Raw genomic sequence first — 14598 nt, 5'->3', positions numbered from 1 at the left:
CGATATTCTGATCCCCCCTTTGCTGCTCCATTCTCCCCATCGCTCATCCATTGCCCCTTCACTTTTTTCTCCACCGCTGTTTCATTCCCCACCTACGCTGTTTTATTCACCCCTTCACTGATCCGTTCCCTCCCTTTGCTGCTTTCATCCCCATTTACTGCTCCATTCCCCCATTCGCTGCTCCGTTCCCCCCTTTCAATTCTTTATTTCCCCTTCGCTGCTACGTTCCCGCCTTCACTGAACCGTTCCCCCTCTTCGCAGCTTTACTCCCCCTTAGCTGCTCCATTCCCCCATTTGCTGATTTATTCCCCCTTCGCTGCTTCATTCACTCTTTACTGCTTTATTCTCCCTTCGTTGCTCCATTCCCCCTTTGCTGCTTTATTTCCACTTCGCTGCTCCATTCTTCTCCTTTGGTTTTCCGTTCCACCTTCTCTGCTCTATTCCCCCTCTGCAGCTCCGTTACCGCCCTTCGCTGCTCTGATTCCCACTTTCACTGATTTATTCCCCCTTCAATCCTCCATTCGCCCTTCGCATCTTTATTCCCCCTTTTCCTGCCCCATTCCCTCTTCCCTGCTCTGTTGCCACTTTGCTGTTCCGTTCCCCCTTCGCTGCTTTATTCCCCCCTTCACTGCTCCATTCCTCCTTCGCTGCTGTGTTCCCACCCTTCGCTACTCCATTCCGCCTTCACTGTTCCATTCCCACCTTCGCTCCTTTATTACCCAATTCTCCGCGGTATTCCCCCACCCCTTCTCTGTTCCGATCCCCACCTTCGCAACTCAATAACACTCTTCGCTCTGCAGTTTCCCCTTCGCTGCTCCGTATCCTTCTTCGCTCCTTAATTCCCCCTTTGCTGCTCAATTAACCCACTTCGCTGCTCCATTCACCCCTGCTCAGCTTTGTTCCCCCCTTCGCTGCTCTGTTCCCACCCTCCACTGCTCCATTCCCCACATCGCTGCTTTATACACCCTTCGCTGCTCCATTCCTCCTTCGCTCCTTCATTCCCCCTTCGCTACTTTATTCCCCCCTTCACTGTTCCGATCCCCACCTTTGCAACTCCATTACACCCTTCGCTGTGAAGTTCCCCCTTCGCTGCTCCCTACCACTCTTCGCTCTGAAATTCCCGCTTTGCTGCTCCATTCACCCCTTCTCAGCTTTATTCCCCTCTTCACTGCTCCGTTCCCCCCTTTGCTGCTCCATTCCCCACATCACTGCTTTATTCCCGTTCGCTGCTCCATTTCCCATTCGCTGCTCCATTCCTCCTTCGCTGCTCCATTCCCCCCTTCGCTGCTGCGATCCACACCCCTTTGCTGCTCTGAACCACATCCTTCGCTGCTCCGTTCCCCCTTCGCTGCTTCGTACCCCTCTTCACTCCTTAATTTCCCCTTGGCTGCTCCATTCAACCCCTTTACTGCTCCATTCACCCCTTCACAGCTTTATTCCCCCCTTCACTGCTCCGTTCCCCGCTTCGCTGCTCCATACCCAACATTGCTGCTTTATTGCCCTTCACTGCTTTATTGCCTCCTTGCTGCTCCATTCCTCCTTCGCTGCTGTGTTCCCACCCTTCGCTACTCCATTCCGCCTTCACTGTTCCATTCCCCCCTTTGCTCCTTTATTACCCAATTTTCTGCGGTATTCCCCCACCCCCTTCTCTGTTCCGATCCCCACCTTCGCAACTCCATTACACTCTTCGTTCTGCAGTTTCCCCTTCGCTGCTCCGTATCCCTCTTTGCTCCTTAATTCCCACTTTGCTGCTCCATTCACCCCCTTCGCTGCTCCATTCACCCCTTAGCAGCTTTGTTCCCCCCTTCGCTGCTCCGTTCCCATGCTTTGCTGCTCCATTCCCCACATCGCTGCTTTATTCTGCCTTCATTGGTCAATTTCCCCTTCGCTTCTTTATTCCCTATTTGCTGCTCCGTTCCCCTCTTCACTTCTTTATTCCCACGTCGCTGCTCCATTCAAATTTTTGCTGATTTATTCCCCATTCGCTGCTCTGTTACCCCTTTCGCTGATATATTCTCCCTTCATTCCTCCATTCCCCTTCGATTCTTTATTCCCACTTCACTGCTCCATTCCCCCTTCGTTGCTCCATTCCTCCTTCGCTTCTTTATTCCCCCTTTGCTGCTCCATAACTCCCTTACGATGCTCTGATCCGCCCCCTTTCGCTGATCCGTTCCCCCTTCACTGCTTTAATCCTCCTTTGCTGCTCCATTCAACCTTCGCTGCTTTATTTCCCCTTCGCTGCTCCATACACCCCCTTTGCTGTTTTTTCCCCCTTTACTGCTTTATTTCCACTTCGCTGCTCCATTCTTCTCCTTTAGTGCTCCGTTCCACCTACTCTGCTTTATTCACCCTTCGCAGCTCCGTTAGCCCCCTTCACTGCTCTGATTCACCCCTTTCGCTGATTTATTCCCCTTCATTCCTCCATTTGCTCTTCGCATCTTTATTCCCCCTTTGCTGCCCCATTCGCCCCTTCCCTGCTCTGTTGCCACTTTGCTGCTCCGTTCCCTCTTCGCTGCTTTATTCCCCCTTCACTGATCCATTCCACACTTCACAGCTTTATTTCCCCTTCATTGCTCCGTTCCCCCTTCGCTGCTCTGTTACTCCTTTCACTGATTTATTCCCCCTTCGTTCCTCCATTCACAATTCACTTCTTTCATACCCCCTTGCTGCTCCATTCCCCATTCGCTGCTTTATTCCTCCTTCGCTGCTCTCTGACCCCCCTTCGCTGCTCTGATCCCCCCATTTCGCTGCTCCGTTCCCACCTTTGCTGATCCATTCACCCTTCACTTTTTTCTCTTTCTGCTGTTCCATTCCCCACCTATGCTCTTTGACTCACCCCTTCACTGATCAGTTCCTCCCTTTGCTGCTTTATTCCCCATTTACTGCTCCATTCCCCCTTTCGCTGCTTCCTTCCCCCATTCACTTCTTTATTCCCCCTTCGCTGCTCTGTTACCCCTTTCACTGATTTATTTTCCATTCGTTGCTCCATTCCCATTCGCTTATTTATTGCCACTTCAGTGCTCCATTCTCCCTTTGCTGCTGCATTCCAACCTTCGCTGCTTTGTTCGCCCTTCGCTACTCCATTCTACTTTCGCTGCTCTGTTACCTCTTTTGTTGATTTATTCTGCCTTCGTTGCTCCATTGCCCCTTCAGTTCTTTATTCTCCCTTTGCCTCTCCTTTCCCCCCTTCGCTTCTTTATTCCCCCTTCGCTGCTCCGTAAATCCCCTGCGATATTCTGATCCCCCCCTTTGCTGCTCCATTCTCCCCATCGCTCATCCATTGCCCCTTCACTTTTTTCTCCACCGCTGTTTCATTCCCCACCTACACTGTTTTATTCACCCCTTCACTGATCCGTTCCCTCCCTTCGCTGCTTTCATCCCCATTTACTGCTCCATTCCCCCATTCGCTGCTCCGTTCCCCCCTTTCAATTCTTTATTTCCCCTTCGCTGCTACGTTCCCGCCTTCACTGAACCGTTCCCCCTCTTCGCAGCTTTACTCCCCCTTAGCTGCTCCATTCCCCCATTTGCTGATTTATTCCCCCTTCGCTGCTTCATTCACTCTTTACTGCTTTATTCCCCCTTCGTTGCTCCATTCCCCCTTTGCTGCTTTATTTCCACTTCGCTGCTCCATTCTTCTCCTTTGGTTTTCCGTTCCACCTTCTCTGCTCTATTCCCCCTCTGCATCTCCGTTACCGCCCTTCGCTGCTCTGATTCCCACTTTCACTGATTTATTCCCCCTTCATTCCTCCATTCGCCCTTCGCATCTTTATTCCCCCTTTTCCTGCCCCATTCCCTCTTCCCTGCTCTGTTGCCACTTTGCTGCTCCGTTCCCCCTTCGCTGCTTTATTCCCCCCTTCACTGCTCCGTTCCCCGCTTCGCTGCTCTATTCCCCACATTGCTGTTTTATTGCCCTTCACTGCTTTATTGCCACTTTGCTGCTCCATTCCTCCTTCGCTGCTGTGTTCCCACCCTTCGCTACTCCATTCCGCCTTCACTGTTCCATTCCCCCCTTTGCTCCTTTATTACCCAATTTTCTGCGGTATTCCCCCACCCCCTTCTCTGTTCCGATCCCCACCTTCGCAACTCCATTACACTCTTCGTTCTGCAGTTTCCCCTTCGCTGCTCCGTATCCCTCTTTGCTCCTTAATTCCCACTTTGCTGCTCCATTCACCCCCTTCGCTGCTCCATTCACCCCTTAGCAGCTTTGTTCCCCCCTTCGCTGCTCCGTTCCCATGCTTTGCTGCTCCATTCCCCACATCGCTGCTTTATTCTGCCTTCATTGGTCAATTTCCCCTTCGCTTCTTTATTCCCTATTTGCTGCTCCGTTCCCCTCTTCACTTCTTTATTCCCACGTCGCTGCTCCATTCAAATTTTTGCTGATTTATTCCCCATTCGCTGCTCTGTTACCCCTTTCGCTGATATATTCTCCCTTCATTCCTCCATTCCCCTTCGATTCTTTATTCCCACTTCACTGCTCCATTCCCCCTTCGTTGCTCCATTCCTCCTTCGCTTCTTTATTCCCCCTTTGCTGCTCCATAACTCCCTTACGATGCTCTGATCCGCCCCCTTTCGCTGATCCGTTCCCCCTTCACTGCTTTAATCCTCCTTTGCTGCTCCATTCAACCTTCGCTGCTTTATTTCCCCTTCGCTGCTCCATACACCCCCTTTGCTGTTTTTTCCCCCTTTACTGCTTTATTTCCACTTCGCTGCTCCATTCTTCTCCTTTAGTGCTCCGTTCCACCTACTCTGCTTTATTCACCCTTCGCAGCTCCGTTAGCCCCCTTCACTGCTCTGATTCACCCCTTTCGCTGATTTATTCCCCTTCATTCCTCCATTTGCTCTTCGCATCTTTATTCCCCCTTTGCTGCCCCATTCGCCCCTTCCCTGCTCTGTTGCCACTTTGCTGCTCCGTTCCCTCTTCGCTGCTTTATTCCCCCTTCACTGATCCATTCCACACTTCACAGCTTTATTTCCCCTTCATTGCTCCGTTCCCCCTTCGCTGCTCTGTTACTCCTTTCACTGATTTATTCCCCCTTCGTTCCTCCATTCACAATTCACTTCTTTCATACCCCCTTGCTGCTCCATTCCCCATTCGCTGCTTTATTCCTCCTTCGCTGCTCTCTGACCCCCCTTCGCTGCTCTGATCCCCCCATTTCGCTGCTCCGTTCCCACCTTTGCTGATCCATTCACCCTTCACTTTTTTCTCTTTCTGCTGTTCCATTCCCCACCTATGCTCTTTGACTCACCCCTTCACTGATCAGTTCCTCCCTTTGCTGCTTTATTCCCCATTTACTGCTCCATTCCCCCTTTCGCTGCTTCCTTCCCCCATTCACTTCTTTATTCCCCCTTCGCTGCTCTGTTACCCCTTTCACTGATTTATTTTCCATTCGTTGCTCCATTCCCATTCGCTTATTTATTGCCACTTCAGTGCTCCATTCTCCCTTTGCTGCTGCATTCCAACCTTCGCTGCTTTGTTCGCCCTTCGCTACTCCATTCTACTTTCGCTGCTCTGTTACCTCTTTTGTTGATTTATTCTGCCTTCGTTGCTCCATTGCCCCTTCAGTTCTTTATTCTCCCTTTGCCTCTCCTTTCCCCCCTTCGCTTCTTTATTCCCCCTTCGCTGCTCCGTAAATCCCCTGCGATATTCTGATCCCCCCCTTTGCTGCTCCATTCTCCCCATCGCTCATCCATTGCCCCTTCACTTTTTTCTCCACCGCTGTTTCATTCCCCACCTACACTGTTTTATTCACCCCTTCACTGATCCGTTCCCTCCCTTCGCTGCTTTCATCCCCATTTACTGCTCCATTCCCCCATTCGCTGCTCCGTTCCCCCCTTTCAATTCTTTATTTCCCCTTCGCTGCTACGTTCCCGCCTTCACTGAACCGTTCCCCCTCTTCGCAGCTTTACTCCCCCTTAGCTGCTCCATTCCCCCATTTGCTGATTTATTCCCCCTTCGCTGCTTCATTCACTCTTTACTGCTTTATTCCCCCTTCGTTGCTCCATTCCCCCTTTGCTGCTTTATTTCCACTTCGCTGCTCCATTCTTCTCCTTTGGTTTTCCGTTCCACCTTCTCTGCTCTATTCCCCCTCTGCATCTCCGTTACCGCCCTTCGCTGCTCTGATTCCCACTTTCACTGATTTATTCCCCCTTCATTCCTCCATTCGCCCTTCGCATCTTTATTCCCCCTTTTCCTGCCCCATTCCCTCTTCCCTGCTCTGTTGCCACTTTGCTGCTCCGTTCCCCCTTCGCTGCTTTATTCCCCCCTTCACTGCTCCATTCCTCCTTCGCTGCTGTGTTCCCACCCTTCGCTACTCCATTCCGCCTTCACTGTTCCATTCCCACCTTCGCTCCTTTATTACCCAATTCTCCGCGGTATTCCCCCACCCCTTCTCTATTCCGATCCCCACCTTTGCAAATCAATAACACTCTTCGCTGTGCAGTTTCCCCTTCGCTGATCCGTATCCTTCTTCGCTCCTTAATTCCCCCTTTGCTGCACAATTCACCCACTTCGCTGCTCCATTCACCCCTGCTCAGCTTTGTTCCCCCCTTTACTGCTCTGTTCTCACCCTCCACTGCTCCATTCCCCACATCGCTGCTTTATACACCCTTCGCTGCTCCATTCCTCCTTCGCTCCTTCATTCCCCCTTCGCTACTTTATTCCCCCCTTCACTGTTCCGATCCCCACCTTTGCAACTCCATTACACCCTTCGCTGTGCAGTTCCCCCTTCGCTGCTCCCTACCCCTCTTCGCTCTGAAATTCCCGCTTTGCTGCTCCATTCACCCCTTCGCAGCTTTATTCCCATCTTCGCTGCTCCGTTCCCCCCTTCGCTGCTCCATTCCCCACATCACTGCTTTATTCCCGTTCGCTGCTCCATTTCCCATTCGCTGCTCCATTCCTCCTTCGCTGCTCCATTCCCCCCTTCGCTGCTGCGTTCCACACCCCTTTGCTGCTCTGAACCACATCCTTCGCTGCTCCGTTCCCCCTTCGCTGCTTCGTACCCCTCTTCACTCCTTAATTTCCCCTTGGCTGCTCCATTCAACCCCTTTACTGCTCCATTCACCCCTTCACAGCTTTATTCCCCCCTTCACTGCTCCGTTCCCCGCTTCGCTGCTCCATACCCAACATTGCTGCTTTATTGCCCTTCACTGCTTTATTGCCTCTTTGCTGCTCCATTCCACCTTCGCTGCTGTGTTCCCACCCTTCGCTACACCATTCCGCCTTCACTGTTCCATTCCCCCCTTTGCTCCTTTATTACCCAATTTTCCGCGGTATTCCCCCACCTCCTTCTCTGTTCCGATCCCCACCTTCGCAACTCCATTACACTCTTCATTCTGCAGTTTCCCTTTCGCTGCTCCGTATCCATCTTTGCTCCTTAATTCCCACTTTGCTGCTCCATTCATCCCCTTCGCTGCTCCATTCACCCCTTAGCAGCTTTGTTCCCCCCTTCGCTGCTCCGTTCCCATGCTTTGCTGCTCCATTCCCCACATCGCTGCTTTATTCTGCCTTCATTGGTCAATTTCCCCTTCGCTTCTTTATTCCCTATTTGCTGCTCCGTTCCCCTCTTCACTTCTTTATTCCCACGTCGCTGCTCCATTCAAATTTTTGCTGATTTATTCCCCATTCGCTGCTCTGTTACCCCTTTCGCTGATATATTCTCCCTTCATTCCTCCATTCCCCTTCGATTCTTTATTCCCACTTCACTGCTCCATTCCCCCTTCGTTGCTCCATTCCTCCTTCGCTTCTTTATTCCCCCTTTGCTGCTCCATAACTCCCTTACGATGCTCTGATCCGCCCCCTTTCGCTGATCCGTTCCCCCTTCACTGCTTTAATCCTCCTTTGCTGCTCCATTCAACCTTCGCTGCTTTATTTCCCCTTCGCTGCTCCATACACCCCCTTTGCTGTTTTTTCCCCCTTTACTGCTTTATTTCCACTTCGCTGCTCCATTCTTCTCCTTTAGTGCTCCGTTCCACCTACTCTGCTTTATTCACCCTTCGCAGCTCCGTTAGCCCCCTTCACTGCTCTGATTCACCCCTTTCGCTGATTTATTCCCCTTCATTCCTCCATTTGCTCTTCGCATCTTTATTCCCCCTTTGCTGCCCCATTCGCCCCTTCCCTGCTCTGTTGCCACTTTGCTGCTCCGTTCCCTCTTCGCTGCTTTATTCCCCCTTCACTGATCCATTCCACACTTCACAGCTTTATTTCCCCTTCATTGCTCCGTTCCCCCTTCGCTGCTCTGTTACTCCTTTCACTGATTTATTCCCCCTTCGTTCCTCCATTCACAATTCACTTCTTTCATACCCCCTTGCTGCTCCATTCCCCATTCGCTGCTTTATTCCTCCTTCGCTGCTCTCTGACCCCCCTTTGCTGCTCTGATCCCCCCATTTCGCTGCTCCGTTCCCACCTTTGCTGATCCATTCACCCTTCACTTTTTTCTCTTTCTGCTGTTCCATTCCCCACCTATGCTCTTTGACTCACCCCTTCACTGATCAGTTCCTCCCTTTGCTGCTTTATTCCCCATTTACTGCTCCATTCCCCCTTTCGCTGCTTCCTTCCCCCATTCACTTCTTTATTCCCCCTTCGCTGCTCTGTTACCCCTTTCACTGATTTATTTTCCATTCGTTGCTCCATTCCCATTCGCTTATTTATTGCCACTTCAGTGCTCCATTCTCCCTTTGCTGCTGCATTCCAACCTTCGCTGCTTTGTTCGCCCTTCGCTACTCCATTCTACTTTCGCTGCTCTGTTACCTCTTTTGTTGATTTATTCTGCCTTCGTTGCTCCATTGCCCCTTCAGTTCTTTATTCTCCCTTTGCCTCTCCTTTCCCCCCTTCGCTTCTTTATTCCCCCTTCGCTGCTCCGTAAATCCCCTGCGATATTCTGATCCCCCCCTTTGCTGCTCCATTCTCCCCATCGCTCATCCATTGCCCCTTCACTTTTTTCTCCACCGCTGTTTCATTCCCCACCTACACTGTTTTATTCACCCCTTCACTGATCCGTTCCCTCCCTTCGCTGCTTTCATCCCCATTTACTGCTCCTTTCCCCCATTCGCTGCTCCGTTCCCCCCTTTCAATTCTTTATTTCCCCTTCGCTGCTACGTTCCCGCCTTCACTGAACCGTTCCCCCTCTTCGCAGCTTTACTCCCCCTTAGCTGCTCCATTCCCCCATTTGCTGATTTATTCCCCCTTCGCTGCTTCATTCACTCTTTACTGCTTTATTCCCCCTTCGTTGCTCCATTCCCCCTTTGCTGCTTTATTTCCACTTCGCTGCTCCATTCTTCTCCTTTGGTTTTCCGTTCCACCTTCTCTGCTCTATTCCCCCTCTGCATCTCCGTTACCGCCCTTCGCTGCTCTGATTCCCACTTTCACTGATTTATTCCCCCTTCATTCCTCCATTCGCCCTTCGCATCTTTATTCCCCCTTTTCCTGCCCCATTCCCTCTTCCCTGCTCTGTTGCCACTTTGCTGCTCCGTTCCCCCTTCGCTGCTTTATTCCCCCCTTCACTGCTCCATTCCTCCTTCGCTGCTGTGTTCCCACCCTTCGCTACTCCATTCCGCCTTCACTGTTCCATTCCCACCTTCGCTCCTTTATTACCCAATTCTCCGCGGTATTCCCCCACCCCTTCTCTATTCCGATCCCCACCTTTGCAAATCAATAACACTCTTCGCTGTGCAGTTTCCCCTTCGCTGATCCGTATCCTTCTTCGCTCCTTAATTCCCCCTTTGCTGCACAATTCACCCACTTCGCTGCTCCATTCACCCCTGCTCAGCTTTGTTCCCCCCTTTACTGCTCTGTTCTCACCCTCCACTGCTCCATTCCCCACATCGCTGCTTTATACACCCTTCGCTGCTCCATTCCTCCTTCGCTCCTTCATTCCCCCTTCGCTACTTTATTCCCCCCTTCACTGTTCCGATCCCCACCTTTGCAACTCCATTACACCCTTCGCTGTGCAGTTCCCCCTTCGCTGCTCCCTACCCCTCTTCGCTCTGAAATTCCCGCTTTGCTGCTCCATTCACCCCTTCGCAGCTTTATTCCCATCTTCGCTGCTCCGTTCCCCCCTTCGCTGCTCCATTCCCCACATCACTGCTTTATTCCCGTTCGCTGCTCCATTTCCCATTCGCTGCTCCATTCCTCCTTCGCTGCTCCATTCCCCCCTTCGCTGCTGCGTTCCACACCCCTTTGCTGCTCTGAACCACATCCTTCGCTGCTCCGTTCCCCCTTCGCTGCTTCGTACCCCTCTTCACTCCTTAATTTCCCCTTGGCTGCTCCATTCAACCCCTTTACTGCTCCATTCACCCCTTCACAGCTTTATTCCCCCCTTCACTGCTCCGTTCCCCGCTTCGCTGCTCCATACCCAACATTGCTGCTTTATTGCCCTTCACTGCTTTATTGCCTCTTTGCTGCTCCATTCCACCTTCGCTGCTGTGTTCCCACCCTTCGCTACACCATTCCGCCTTCACTGTTCCATTCCCCCCTTTGCTCCTTTATTACCCAATTTTCCGCGGTATTCCCCCACCTCCTTCTCTGTTCCGATCCCCACCTTCGCAACTCCATTACACTCTTCATTCTGCAGTTTCCCTTTCGCTGCTCCGTATCCATCTTTGCTCCTTAATTCCCACTTTGCTGCTCCATTCATCCCCTTCGCTGCTCCATTCACCCCTTAGCAGCTTTGTTCCCCCCTTCGCTGCTCCGTTCCCATGCTTTGCTGCTCCATTCCCCACATCGCTGCTTTATTCTGCCTTCATTGGTCAATTTCCCCTTCGCTTCTTTATTCCCTATTTGCTGCTCCGTTCCCCTCTTCACTTCTTTATTCCCACGTCGCTGCTCCATTCAAATTTTTGCTGATTTATTCCCCATTCGCTGCTCTGTTACCCCTTTCGCTGATATATTCTCCCTTCATTCCTCCATTCCCCTTCGATTCTTTATTCCCACTTCACTGCTCCATTCCCCCTTCGTTGCTCCATTCCTCCTTCGCTTCTTTATTCCCCCTTTGCTGCTCCATAACTCCCTTACGATGCTCTGATCCGCCCCCTTTCGCTGATCCGTTCCCCCTTCACTGCTTTAATCCTCCTTTGCTGCTCCATTCAACCTTCGCTGCTTTATTTCCCCTTCGCTGCTCCATACACCCCCTTTGCTGTTTTTTCCCCCTTTACTGCTTTATTTCCACTTCGCTGCTCCATTCTTCTCCTTTAGTGCTCCGTTCCACCTACTCTGCTTTATTCACCCTTCGCAGCTCCGTTAGCCCCCTTCACTGCTCTGATTCACCCCTTTCGCTGATTTATTCCCCTTCATTCCTCCATTTGCTCTTCGCATCTTTATTCCCCCTTTGCTGCCCCATTCGCCCCTTCCCTGCTCTGTTGCCACTTTGCTGCTCCGTTCCCTCTTCGCTGCTTTATTCCCCCTTCACTGATCCATTCCACACTTCACAGCTTTATTTCCCCTTCATTGCTCCGTTCCCCCTTCGCTGCTCTGTTACTCCTTTCACTGATTTATTCCCCCTTCGTTCCTCCATTCACAATTCACTTCTTTCATACCCCCTTGCTGCTCCATTCCCCATTCGCTGCTTTATTCCTCCTTCGCTGCTCTCTGACCCCCCTTCGCTGCTCTGATCCCCCCATTTCGCTGCTCCGTTCCCACCTTTGCTGATCCATTCACCCTTCACTTTTTTCTCTTTCTGCTGTTCCATTCCCCACCTATGCTCTTTGACTCACCCCTTCACTGATCAGTTCCTCCCTTTGCTGCTTTATTCCCCATTTACTGCTCCATTCCCCCTTTCGCTGCTTCCTTCCCCCATTCACTTCTTTATTCCCCCTTCGCTGCTCTGTTACCCCTTTCACTGATTTATTTTCCATTCGTTGCTCCATTCCCATTCGCTTATTTATTGCCACTTCAGTGCTCCATTCTCCCTTTGCTGCTGCATTCCAACCTTCGCTGCTTTGTTCGCCCTTCGCTACTCCATTCTACTTTCGCTGCTCTGTTACCTCTTTTGTTGATTTATTCTGCCTTCGTTGCTCCATTGCCCCTTCAGTTCTTTATTCTCCCTTTGCCTCTCCTTTCCCCCCTTCGCTTCTTTATTCCCCCTTCGCTGCTCCGTAAATCCCCTGCGATATTCTGATCCCCCCCTTTGCTGCTCCATTCTCCCCATCGCTCATCCATTGCCCCTTCACTTTTTTCTCCACCGCTGTTTCATTCCCCACCTACACTGTTTTATTCACCCCTTCACTGATCCGTTCCCTCCCTTCGCTGCTTTCATCCCCATTTACTGCTCCATTCCCCCATTCGCTGCTCCGTTCCCCCCTTTCAATTCTTTATTTCCCCTTCGCTGCTACGTTCCCGCCTTCACTGAACCGTTCCCCCTCTTCGCAGCTTTACTCCCCCTTAGCTGCTCCATTCCCCCATTTGCTGATTTATTCCCCCTTCGCTGCTTCATTCACTCTTTACTGCTTTATTCCCCCTTCGTTGCTCCATTCCCCCTTTGCTGCTTTATTTCCACTTCGCTGCTCCATTCTTCTCCTTTGGTTTTCCGTTCCACCTTCTCTGCTCTATTCCCCCTCTGCATCTCCGTTACCGCCCTTCGCTGCTCTGATTCCCACTTTCACTGATTTATTCCCCCTTCATTCCTCCATTCGCCCTTCGCATCTTTATTCCCCCTTTTCCTGCCCCATTCCCTCTTCCCTGCTCTGTTGCCACTTTGCTGCTCCGTTCCCCCTTCGCTGCTTTATTCCCCCCTTCACTGCTCCATTCCTCCTTCGCTGCTGTGTTCCCACCCTTCGCTACTCCATTCCGCCTTCACTGTTCCATTCCCACCTTCGCTCCTTTATTACCCAATTCTCCGCGGTATTCCCCCACCCCTTCTCTATTCCGATCCCCACCTTTGCAAATCAATAACACTCTTCGCTCTGCAGTTTCCCCTTCGCTGATCCGTATCCTTCTTCGCTCCTTAATTCCCCCTTTGCTGCACAATTCACCCACTTCGCTGCTCCATTCACCCCTGCTCAGCTTTGTTCCCCCCTTTACTGCTCTGTTCTCACCCTCCACTGCTCCATTCCCCACATCGCTGCTTTATACACCCTTCGCTGCTCCATTCCTCCTTCGCTCCTTCATTCCCCCTTCGCTACTTTATTCCCCCCTTCACTGTTCCGATCCCCACCTTTGCAACTCCATTACACCCTTCGCTGTGCAGTTCCCCCTTCGCTGCTCCCTACCCCTCTTCGCTCTGAAATTCCCGCTTTGCTGCTCCATTCACCCCTTCGCAGCTTTATTCCCATCTTCGCTGCTCCGTTCCCCCCTTCGCTGCTCCATTCCCCACATCACTGCTTTATTCCCGTTCGCTGCTCCATTTCCCATTCGCTGCTCCATTCCTCCTTCGCTGCTCCATTCCCCCCTTCGCTGCTGCGTTCCACACCCCTTTGCTGCTCTGAACCACATCCTTCGCTGCTCCGTTCCCCCTTCGCTGCTTCGTACCCCTCTTCACTCCTTAATTTCCCCTTGGCTGCTCCATTCAACCCCTTTACTGCTCCATTCACCCCTTCACAGCTTTATTCCCCCCTTCACTGCTCCGTTCCCCGCTTCGCTGCTCCATACCCAACATTGCTGCTTTATTGCCCTTCACTGCTTTATTGCCTCTTTGCTGCTCCATTCCACCTTCGCTGCTGTGTTCCCACCCTTCGCTACACCATTCCGCCTTCACTGTTCCATTCCCCCCTTTGCTCCTTTATTACCCAATTTTCCGCGGTATTCCCCCACCTCCTTCTCTGTTCCGATCCCCACCTTCGCAACTCCATTACACTCTTCATTCTGCAGTTTCCCTTTCGCTGCTCCGTATCCATCTTTGCTCCTTAATTCCCACTTTGCTGCTCCATTCATCCCCTTCGCTGCTCCATTCACCCCTTAGCAGCTTTGTTCCCCCCTTCGCTGATCCGTTCCCATGCTTTGCTGCTCCATTCCCCACATCGCTGCTTTATTCTGCCTTCATTGGTCAATTTCCCCTTCGCTTCTTTATTCCCTATTTGCTGCTCCATTCCCCTCTTCACTTCTTTATTCCCACGTCGCTGCTCCATTCAAATTTTTGCTGATTTATTCCCCATCTGCTGCTCTGTTACCCCTTTCGCTGATATATTCTCCCTTCATTCCTCCATTCCCCTTCGATTCTTTATTCCCACTTCACTGCTCCATTCCCCCTTCATTGCTCCATTCCTCCTTCGCTTCTTTATTCCCCCTTTGCTGCTCCATAACTCCCTTACGATGCTCTGATCCGCCCCCTTTCGCTGATCCGTTACCCCTTCACTGCTTTAATCCTCCTTTGCTGCTCCATTCAACCTTCACTGCTTTATTTCCCCTTCGGTGCTCCATACACCACCTTTGCTGTTTTTTTCCCCTTTGCTGCTTTATTTCCACTTCGCTGCTCCATTCTTCTCCTTTAGTGCTCCTTTCCACCTACTCTGCTTTATTCACCCTTCGCAGCTCCGTTAGCCCCCTTCACTGCTCTGATTCGCCCCTTTCGCTGATTTATTCCCCTTCATTCCTCCATTTGCTCTTCGCATCTTTATTCCCCCTTTGCTGCCCCATTCCCCCCTTCCCTGCTCTGTTGCCACTTTGCTGCT

The sequence above is a fragment of the Narcine bancroftii genome, chromosome 4, assembly GCF_036971445.1.
Source record: "Narcine bancroftii isolate sNarBan1 chromosome 4, sNarBan1.hap1, whole genome shotgun sequence".
NCBI classification, from domain to species: domain Eukaryota; kingdom Metazoa; phylum Chordata; class Chondrichthyes; order Torpediniformes; family Narcinidae; genus Narcine; species Narcine bancroftii.
The sequence above is the reverse complement of the archived record's forward strand: the minus strand, read 5'-3'. Positions refer to the sequence as shown.